This window comes from Lagopus leucura, unplaced genomic scaffold (assembly GCF_019238085.1).
Source record: "Lagopus leucura isolate 7727_CA_CO unplaced genomic scaffold, USGS_WTPT01 Super-Scaffold_73, whole genome shotgun sequence".
Classification (NCBI taxonomy): Eukaryota; Metazoa; Chordata; class Aves; order Galliformes; family Phasianidae; genus Lagopus; species Lagopus leucura.
The window spans coordinates 32,631,107-32,641,957 of NW_024962252.1; positions in this window are offsets into that span (position 1 = coordinate 32,631,107).

The following is a 10,851-nucleotide window of genomic DNA, read 5'->3' on the forward strand; positions in this document are numbered from 1 at the left end:
GGAAGGAAGGAAGGAAGGAAGGAAGGAAGGAAGGAAGGAAGGAAGGAAGGAAGGAAGGAAGGAAGGAAGGAAGGAAGGAAGGAAGGAGGGAAGGAAGATATTCTTTTTAATAGTTAGATAAGTCACAAGGAATCATCTGACAGTGTGCGATATTCGGCAGTTTGGAACAGCAGTTTGGAAAACAACTGGAATCACTACTGACCCCATGCTACATTGCTTTTACAGGTTTGTGGTGATTCAACATGATAGACAGATAAACACACCACTCTCACTCCCTGAAAGAAAGAGGAAGAGAAAATACAATGGAATAGAGCTGAGATAAGGACAGGAAATAGCTTATCAATTATTGTCATGAGCAAAATAGATTCAACAGAGGGAGATTAATATAATTTATTGCCTATTGCTAACAGTCTTGAGCAAGGGAGAACTAAAAGCAAACTAAAAACATCTTCCTCTCATTCACCCTCTTTTACCTCCTCCCTCAAGCAGCAGAGAACAAGGAATGTGGCTATGGTCATTCCACAGTGTTCTGTCTCTGCTGTTCTTCCACAGTCACCCTCTGCCCCTGTTCCACGCGTGTTTCTCCCATGGAATGTCATCCTTCCCAAACTGATTCCACATGGGTTTCCACAGGCTGCAGCTCTCCAAGCACTGCTCCAACACAGCTCCATACAGTGAGGACCATCTGCTCTCGCAGAGCGCACCCGGCATCGCTCACGGCTCAGCTCTGGCAGCGGCGGTCCTTTGGAGCAGCTGGAGCTGGTTCTGCTCTCACATGGGCAGCGCTGGGCTCTGTGAGCAGAGCCCACACACCCCTGCAGCCCCTCACTACCAAAAAACCCATCACGTGAACATAGGGTTGCACAAACAAGTATCTCTGCAGATATGGTGTCTGAATTCCTTCCTGTTATGTTACAAAATTCATTTAGAACTTACATTATCGGGAGATGTTTCCACCACAACCTTATTGCTCTGAGGAAACCAATCTGAAAAGGGAAAAAGAATTTAATAAATGTTTTCCCTGCCTCCCCCAGAAATCTGTTATTGGTGGCTGTGTGTGTGTTTGCTCACATGCACCAGGTATGAGCCTGGAGGCTCAGTTTGATATTGGTAAATGGTGAAAGCAATGCAAGTATGAGGAAATCCTGCTTCTGTGAGTGTACATGCAATTATGTATATACTGTAATCCAAGCCTACAGCTAAAAGAAATGTGCAGTAACACAAGGCCAGCAACAGATCTGGGAGTCCCTTACAAAATAAGCCAGACTTGTAAACCTGCGTAAAACAGCACAGAGATAAATCACATACATAGCTTCACTTTAAGTCCAACCCATTCACGGTGGGCATGTGGAGCCCGATCCAGCAAGCACCAGGCTGGCAAATAGAGATTTCCATGAGATGTTCACTGGTTCCTCATCTCCCCTTCACAGCTAATGGACGGGTTCCTGTTGCTTTTTCAGCACCACCTGAGTGTCTTCTGTCAGTCTGGGCAGTGAACCTTGCCTTAAGAGCTGGTGACGAGCCAACCAACTGAAATCATGGGTCAGTACCCTACTGCTCTGCTTCTGGCCACTGTATCTGAGCACTACCTATCTCTGTTACAGAGTCAAAACTACTTCAGCACAAGTCCCAGAGCTCCCACTTTGCCAGCTACGACAGGATATTCTAGAAGCAGCCAGTGGAGCTTGTACTAGGGAGCAGTGTGTATTTTGCCTCTGCTGTGGCATTCTCTCTTTTGCAGTGCCTCAGCACAAAGAATGCATCAGCACAAAGACTGGCTTCTCTACTGCAGAATCAAAGAACTCCAAAGTGCCTGAGAGATGATACTGCCTAAATGCAAACAGAGACTCTCACCCCGGTATCAAAGAATGACAAATTCAGCTTTGTCCCCACTTTGTGATAGGGAAACCAAGGCATGGCAAGTGTGGATGACTGGCACAAGGTCATACAAGTCAGTAGGAGTTCTGGGAATAAAGCCCAGAAGCTTCTGGCGCACTGAGACACAGGCATATATTTCATAGCTCCTTGGCACACTGTGGGTGCTCTCCTATCCTCCCCGTACTCAGCATGCCACTGAAACAGTCTTTGTTCTCTCAAACTTGCTCCAAATATTTCAAGCATCACTTCTGCTGTGAACTGTAAAACCCGTATTTGGTCTCTAAGGACTATTTGTCCATCCAGTATATAGCTGTTTTTGCTCACTGCTAGACCAGTCTTCCTCTGATCTCGAGTATTTGCCAACTTCTCTGTGTCTGATCGGAGTACAGGGTCAGCTGAAGAGCACGTCCTGATCTTGCACTCATTGTCTTTGTCCGTCACAGAGACCCTTTGGGTGCAAACAGTGACCACAAGGAGAACTATCTTCTTTTCTTTGTACCAGTAATATCTAATTCTGATTGTGATTACACCTTTTACTCACTGCTAGCTGGAGCTGGATTTGAACAAATATCACAGTGGCAAAAAGCTACGCTGCCCATTAGCAAATCTACAAGCCACAGGAGGGCCTGGAGCTGTGGTTTTATTAAGCTGTTTGTTGACAGAAAGCTGTGCTGAATGCGAGCTCTTTAAATCAAGAAGGAAGGATTCCGAGTGCATCTAGGGCAATTGGTGGGCCCCGCAGATAACTATTCAACTGTTTGTGGGCTCCCTATTAGTTTCCAGCTCGGGAAGGAAAGCTGACCTTGAAAGTTGTGTAAACACAGAAGTTGTACAAACAGTTCCCCCCGCTCCCCTCTTGCCCTGTGTGCGGTACGAGGGATGGTATCACAAACTCTCCACACGCTGATGATAAGCTGAACTAACAAGAATATGAAGAAAATGTGCCAAACCCACAGAGGGAAATGAAAATCAAATCCCCTTTCTCGCATCAGCGTCAAATTTTTATTTCTTGACAAGATAGGAGCTTCAGTGGAAAGGAAACGAAACGATTAAAAAAACAGATAAAAGCAGAGAAGCATATTCAGGTCATTTACTGCCCTCCAGTGGCTGAGGGCGAAGCACCCGCAAAGCTTTGGCTTCGGGGAAGGGCCTCCTCCGAGGGGCTGCTCCCCGGCACCCCAAACGCCAGCCGGCTGTTTCTACGGCGTCTTCCCTCCCTTCGTGCTCGGCTGTCGGCTGAAAGATCATTTCTAACTTAAATAACGGCAATCAATCAAAATAAATAGAGTGCATATCAAGCACATAATTTAAAATCCGTGGGAAAAGGCAATGTATTCCTGCTTCTCTACGATTTTTAGAGCCTTCTTATGGAAAAAAAATCAAGGTAAACCCTTGATATAATGGTATTATTCTCTGAGATTAACCCTCTATGCTTCCTGAATGTAGCACAAGAGACTCTGAAAAATCACTGGATTAGGCAAAGCCAGAATTACAAAGTCCCATTCATTTTCCCATGCCATTGCCAAAGGGGTAGGATTGGAATTGCTGAGCCTGCTGGAAGCATCATTTTGTGGGTTTTGATCCAACAGTGTTTCTGGCATGCAGTGTATTTGTTGTCAACACATGAGATTGAGGTATAAGATGTTCATCTCCAGAAAGCAAGTATGCTCAGCAGCTGCATCCACAAAAGGCACCACAAAAGGAAGGTAAGATGATTGGGAACTAGAAATGAAAGAGAAACTGATAGGCACATTTGTCACCAGGAAGAAATCTGGGAATCACCTGAGCTTGCCAGGAGTACCGAGCTACCTCCAGACACCCATCAAGTCAAGGGCAGGGGGGGAATGAGTTAGGAAACAGTGGGGACACTCTCTGCAGCTGACAGCAAACAATCATCAGTGAGGAGCCTGCAAAAAGAGAAGAAAAGGGCATGGATAATAGAGTTATGCGTGTCTTCCTGACACATAAACACGGCAAGATTGAATGGCACATCTCATACCTCTCATCTTGTCATAAGACATAATCATAAGGGCTGCACTGAAAGTAATGCCTTCTATTTTATTATGTTGGCATACAGCATCAGAGGCAGATGTTGATGTTGTGGTGTGGTAGTAGGGGCTGAGCCTTCCTGCCAATATTCCATTACATGTTGTTGCCATGTGACAGATGGCAGCAGAGGAGCACTCTGACAAAATGGCATCTGACATGGAAGTGCGTATGAAGCAAAGGTGTGGAACTGAATTCCTCCATACAGGAAAAAATGGCACCCAATGACATTCACTGATGTTTGCTGAACATTTCTGGAGACTAAACAGTGGATGTGAGACAGTGAGGTGGTGAGTGGTGTGTTTCAGCAGTGTCAGCAGCGACATGAAAGACAGGTCATGTTCTGAATGGCCAATGCCCAGCTATCACACCAAGAAATGAAGAGCATCTCAATCAGCTTATCCATACAGACTGGGAGATTATGAGCAGGGAACTGTGGACAGAGCTGAGTGTGGGCTTTTTTTTATTTTATTAAATATCGCAACACAGGAACATTGCAAATTTTGCGCTCACACAGGAGCAGAAAAAACACCGTATGCAAGTTTGCCAGGATTTATTGAACCAATACCAGGCTGAGGGTGACCGTGTCCTGAATCGCATCATTAGTGGTGACAAGATGTGGTGTCACCACTACAAGTCAGAGTCGCTATGGCAGCCCATGGAATGGCAACACATGAACTCCCTATTATTCAGCAAGTAATGTGATGTGCAACATCTTTTGGGATAGGAAAGGGGCGATCCTTCTGGATTTCCTGGAATCCAAAGAAACATTCTCTGACTGCTAACTATCTTGCAATGCTGGCTAAGCTGATTGCTCAAAATTCCAGAGAGGAAGACAGTCTTTCTCTTGCAATATGATAATGCCAGGCCCCACACCTAGTTTGAAGATCATGGAGCACATTGCCAATCTTTGCTGAACTGTCCTACCATATTCACCATAGAGTCTGGATTTGGCACCTTCAGTGCCACTGAAAGATGTTTGGGCCACTGAAAGATGAACTCTGTGGCCAATATTTTCTGAGCAATAATGCTGTCATAGCAGCTGTGAAACAGGGGTTCACTTCTACTGATGCAGATTTTTATGAGCGCAGCATGCAGGCTCTTGTGCATCACTGGTGAAAATGCATAGTTAATTGGCAACTACTATGTTGAAAAACTGTTTTGTAGCTGAGAATTTGTTCTATCAAACAGTAATTGTGCTCTTTGTATCTGTTGTGGTTTCTATGGAAATAAACAGATGGGTTACTTTCAGAGCAACCAATCAAAAACAGTGCTACACAGGCAACCTTTTAAATAAAGATGTCAGGGAATATTTGGAGCATCTTCCAACCTCTTCAGAACCTCTTTCAGTTTTCCCAGGGGGAGAAAGCAGAAAAATTTATGGCTGAAATGTTCGTTGCTGGAGCCCCCCCTACCAAGGTGCAGGCTTATAAAAACAGGAGGGGAGCAGCCACAGCTATTGGAGGCTGAGCTGCAAAAGCAGCAGGAAGGCAAACAAGGTAGAAACTCTACTTCAGTTTTTCAAGAAGTTGTTTTGCTAAATCAAAAATCTGTTTCTGCTTCTTCATGTATGGCTTCTGATAATGCCACTGCGTGGCTGAAAGTCAGTGACAGGACTCACCTGGCTTGCACGTTGACTAGCTGTCTGTACCCTGTTTCAGATGGAGAGGTTAGAAGAGTTGAAAGAACAGCACTTTAAATAATTCTCTCATTTAAAATTTTGCATAAACAAAAAATAATTATATCTGGTATGTATGGGCAGAATGCTGACTGCAGTAGGGCAGGCGGGGGCATCCATGGGGCTGCCATCTCTGGTGTCAGTCAATCACTCATATCTGTTTCGTTTCATTCATGCGTCAAACAGAGAAAATATTTACTTACCTAACAAAGCCTCGTTTGCTTATGTTTGCAGTGGCCTGATGACATGAGCTACCCTCAGTGCCAGTACAGCAGCAAATAGGATTAGATTACAGTTAAAAATGGCACTTCTGTTCAACAGAGATTACACAGAGTGAGAATGAAAAACCAGCTAAACCGGGACTTTGGTGGGCCTTCCCTCATTCGGGGCTTTGTTATAACAGATCAGAATCAGGGTGATTGACGTCCACGTTGTCATTTTAACCACAGTGCAGAACTGTGGCAACGTGCAATTAATAACTGGCCCTGGCACCTTCCAACAAGGAATCAGATCAGAGATGTGATGTGAGGCTGGCCTTCGTGCCAGAGCAATCCCAATGAAATATTTTCCAAAAAAGCATCATCATTTTGAAGCATTCTTCTATCTTGAATCTGGATGGAAATAGGAAAGTTTATACAGATATACAAGCAGAAAAACTGAGTTTCAAGATAATATGTTAGAAACCATCCCAGAGCCTTCAAAGATTCCACCTAGGAATCTGCTTTCCTAGGTAAAAGCTTAACACAGAATTTACATAGATTTTTGTCTGGCATCAGCCTCCATAAGAGAGTGACCCAACCATCACTACGACAGAGCAATCTGTTTCCTAGAAACTGAGCAGGAGCCCGCGTGCTGCAGCCATCAGATCCTTGTCATTGGGTGTCACAATTTTAAACACTGAGGAGACAGCCCTCTTAGGACCTCATCTATCTCACCACCCAAAATAAAATAGGGAAAATCTAAATCTGAGGGTCTGTTTGTAGGACTGGAGAGACTGAGGTTTCACTAGTATAGGAGGCTCCAGATGAGGTCATTCCCAAAGGACAGTGGGGGACAAGGCCTCATCTCCAACCAAGACTCATCCCTGCTCTGCCTCCGTAGAGGCAGATGGGAGCACTGCTAAGAAAAGTCATCCGTTGCTCCTGGTGAAGAAATTTTCCTGGTGCCTGTAAGGAGGGGATCTGCTGATAGTGGCCAACTAAACACAGAGTTGCATGCACTGGAAGCATGCTGAGGACAACATGGATGTGCCTGTTCTGTCTGTGAAAGAGGAGAAGAAACACATGAAATGCTGCTATCCATTTCTAAAGGTACCCAGGGAGAGACCTCCTCTCCTGGAAAGACTCCAAGCCCTGTGCATCTAAAGGCGAGTTCTGGTAAGCAGCATTAAATCACCTTCATTACGCAGAAAGGAAAGCTCATTGCTAGGTGGAATTATAAAACTTCACGTAACAACCATTAGGTCTGAGTTTGCAAAATGATTGCTTGTCTTCTGCATCCTCTTCCTATCATTAGTGTCTTTTTTAACCCATTTGTTTAAATGTTTGCTCTTTCTTCCCCATCAACCATGGCTATTTGCCAACACTTTATATATATATGGTCCTTTCTGACATTTTCCTAGTGCTGCCAGGCTCAGGTGATGCATGTTCCCAAAGCTCTCTGAAATCTATCTAAGGATTAAAAAATATACAATACAGAGAAGGCAAATCATTACACAGTACTTGACTTCTATCCAACTTGTTAGCTAACTCCGAAAACATGGAGAGATTAGTTAGCAGTCATACTACTCATTCTCATTTGTTGTATCTTCAGGCTCATTGTAAAAGTATGAATACATTCACAGCTTTCAATGACAGTCTGAAGGCCTCCTTAATGACTTGTCTAAGAGATTCCGTCTTGTGAACCATTTCATGAAACAGCCTCTGAAAAGAATGCTCTTTTTTCTGATTCTGTGAGTAGTTTCCAGAAACGTGCAGAGCTATATAAATTGTCTCTCAGATGGTGTCACTTTTTCCCCTTTGGTTAAGATTTGCTTTTGGCCTCATAGCAGAAAACAAATAAATTAACAATAGTTAAAGCAGCAAGAAAGTTCCCGTAGTATCCTCACACTCCTACAATCCCCCGGTAATCTCTGGGTTTTTAATAGCTCTTAAGAGGTGCAGTGAAATCCAGGCACTTCCCAATTCACATTTGTTGTTACTTATACATTAAATATAATCTCCTGAATTATTGTAATGGGAATAACAAGGAATTTCTTTCCAGGAATGGCACTAACTTTCAGAAGACAGCTTGGAGAACATTCACTGCTCAGATCTCACTAAGCCTGCAAATACAGAATAGATGCACTCCTACCTTTAAAATGCACAGTGGTATTTTATAGCTGAAATAATGCAGCAGACTTTTCCAGAGTTCTGAGAGGAAAAGCAGTGGCTGTTCACAACTCACACAACAATTCTGTAGATAGGAGGCACAAACTTCACACTCTGATTTTACAGGAACAAAAGATGCACACATCTGGGAGCCAACTGCACTCGTGGCGACACTTTCTTCATCAGAAACCCTTCGCATTTTCCCATTCCAAATTGTTGTGTGACAGTGAATCACTGATGCTCTACAGCTACAGAACCAAAAATAGTTTTGGGAGCCAAGAGGCTGCTGTGAGAGAGCCCTTCCTGCTCTCAGCCCCAGGCACCCAAGCACCTTGCTCCTCCTCCAAGCACTTCTGATCTCTTTGGGAGCAGCCTGGTCTCCCTGCCCTGCTGGCTGCTCCTGCAAGAGTGTATTCACACTTCGGGGGTGTCAGAAGCTGTGGTGACAAGAGCCATGTTAGCATGCAGCGGAGAATGCCCACTGAATAATTTAGGTTTCTTTGTCACAGTCAATCACGTTATGTGAAATTGTAGCAATTTCTGAATGTGTAGATGTAGCTGGCGTGTTGGTCTAGATCCTTCAACAAAACTAAGCTTCTTATCAGATAATAACTGTGCTTCATGTGGATCCCAAATGAATGCTGCCATCAAAATGGTGGCAAAGTACAGCCCAGTCTCCAAGTCTCCATGCCCGGACAGGGAAGGTTAAGTGTCTTTCCCTATTGTCTCCAAGGGCAGCACACTCAGCTGCAACAGGGTTTCTGCGAAGACCAAAAAGAGCATCTGTTGGGTGTCAGCCTACAACTCCTCTTTCCAAATCTTATTATTCTGTGTTGCATTTCTTCCTTAAATAATTTCCTTTATGTTTTGACAAACAAAGCTGTAGTACAGACCCTCATCTTCCAGCCTATAGCAATCAGCATTTCTCCAAGGCCCTCTAACCCACATAAAGTGTGTCTGCTAAGAGTATCTTGGATGTCAATTACTTGCTTATAGCTTCCCTCTCTTTGAGCCCATCCACTGGCTCTTCCTGGATCGTATTCCAGTTTATTTCAGTTAGTTTCAAGGCTCTTAACAACTCTTTCCAGTCTTGTCCATTGCAGCATTTGGATAGCGATGTTGTGAAAATAAGCTTGTTAATATTTTTGAAGCATGCAGAAATCATGGTGATGACAGCCACAAAAAAGTTGATGAGGAAATTAGTCATTCTGTTTCCATTGTCAGGCTTGAATACTGTGCAGCAAATAAAATTTGGGAGTCACACCTCAAATGAAATAACCCACATCTCATCATTACTTCACTAGGCTGTACCCAGTGCACCAGATGAGGCAGAGGTCTTAAGGAAAAAGTAGTGAGAGACAGAAAGAACCAAAACCTGAAACTCAGTGCTCATGCAAAAAGAGACGACATTAAACTATATGGCAATTTAACCCTGGTATTTCCTAACTGTCAGATGCTCAACATTTCAGCCTAAAGTTTTGTCAGATTTCTTGCATCTACAATGGTACATCATTACTCAGAAAAAGCGTCCAAATATTGCTGATGGCTGGGGTCTCAGGCTATAACAAATTTTAGGGTGGGATTGAGGTTGAGTTTTGAGGTGTTAATTCTGATGTCTGGCTGTGGGGTACGAATTGTGAGCTAAATGTCGTCCAGAGAGTTTGGCTGCACAGCCCCCAGCAGGAAGGGTAGAGCCCACCTGTGAGCAGGTGCTCGCTCCTGCCCTGCTGAGGAACCCTTGGCTTTGATGACCACTTCAACCCATCTCCGTGAGTGGCAGCAATGCATGCACCCAGAATTGCCTAGCCTTAATATAAACATAGATGGCCAAATACTGAGACAGCAGTCACTCAACTGCTCTCTTTTCACACTCGGTGTATCACTTTTTTCTTGGATTGTGAACCACACTGTACACAACCAAAGCCTCTCCCAGAGCTCGTAAACTTCTATGCGGACATATGTCAGTCAGATAATCTGAGTCTTATCATGACATAAATACTGAATTTTACTGATGACACTACCAACACTCGCTATTTTCTTTAGAAGTGATCATTCAGGGTGGGATCCAGTCACCTCAACACAGGCATTCAGCTGTTTGTGATGCCCTAAAACAGACTATCCAGCCTCCTGCTGCCATTCCTGGTTGCAGCCTGCCCTTGTGCCCTGCACAAATACCCCAGCTCTGGGCAATGCCAGTTGGGCAGTGCCCAACCTGGACATCTCAGGATGTATGGGATACCAACACCTTGGGCAAGTGAACCAAACCTCATGGCGACATCTGGATGAAAACAGCACAGAGACTTCTGATCAGCTGGGTTTAATTAACAGCTTCATTGAAAAAGGAGGAATATTCCCACTCAGGATCTGGCTGGTGACAGAACAACTGCTTGAGCAACTTCAGTATGGAGTTGCCCTAGGCAGAGGAGCATTTTCATCCTTGGGGCACCCCAAGCTCATTACCCTTGACCTCCTCACATCACGAACTCAAGGGTGTTCACCCATTCAGAAGTGCCCTCTGAAGGTAGGACCAGGCTTACCACCACTTACTGTAATTTAATGAGTGCAGTTGCAGAAAGCAGCTGCATATGCAGTCATAGCCCAGAACTAGCAGAGGTAAAACACATGAGCCTAAATCTCTTTTTCTGAGTTTTAAGTGAACATCTTCATCTGGCAATTGCAGTGGGTCATTGGCTGTTAAATGGTCAGTGCACAAGAACTCACAAAACTGCTTTACCACAGACTTTTTCCTATTCAACTACTCAAAAGAACAATAGCCAGGGAATGAACATCCAAAATATTTCTTATACACCATAATTTAAAGCTTTGGGATTCCAACACAGAGACAGAGTTTTTCAACAACACAGAACCGAGAGCTCATCT